This window comes from Rhincodon typus, unplaced genomic scaffold, assembly GCF_021869965.1.
Source record: "Rhincodon typus isolate 14 unplaced genomic scaffold, sRhiTyp1.1 hic_rhity00004060, whole genome shotgun sequence".
NCBI classification, from domain to species: Eukaryota; Metazoa; Chordata; class Chondrichthyes; order Orectolobiformes; family Rhincodontidae; genus Rhincodon; species Rhincodon typus.
The window spans coordinates 7,243-7,610 of NW_025969698.1; the positions used below are offsets into that span (position 1 = coordinate 7,243).

Genomic DNA, 368 nt, shown 5'->3' on the forward strand with positions numbered 1-368 from the left:
CCCTCCGACAGTGCGGCGCTCCCTCAGCACTGACCCTCCGACAGTGCCCACTCCCTCAGCGCTGACCCTCCGACAGTGCCCACTCCCTCAGCACTGACCCTCCGACAGTGCCCACTCCCTCAGCACTGGCCATGTGACAGTGCGGCACTCCCTCAGCACATTGCTGACCTAATACAAGATATTTCTGCTGCTCACTGCTCTCTGCCACGTGCTGGTACCTCTCATTGCTGTGGCACTACCAGGACATGTTGTGTGCAGAGAAAGGCTGCCAACTCCCAGATCAAAACCAGCAGATACCATACCTGGCACTAACTCACTTTGCACCTACTTTGATGCTACAGCGTCTCTGCATTTCCCCACCTGACCGT

The 368-nt window shown here is 57.3% G+C and overlaps 1 protein-coding gene across 1 annotated transcript in view; it reads left to right on the plus strand.

Annotated features, from left to right (window-relative positions):
- etfb (electron transfer flavoprotein subunit beta) overlaps positions 1-368 on the plus strand; it is a 5,464-nt gene that overhangs the window by 342 nt on the left and 4,754 nt on the right. The gene's annotated exons all lie outside the window — the stretch shown is intronic.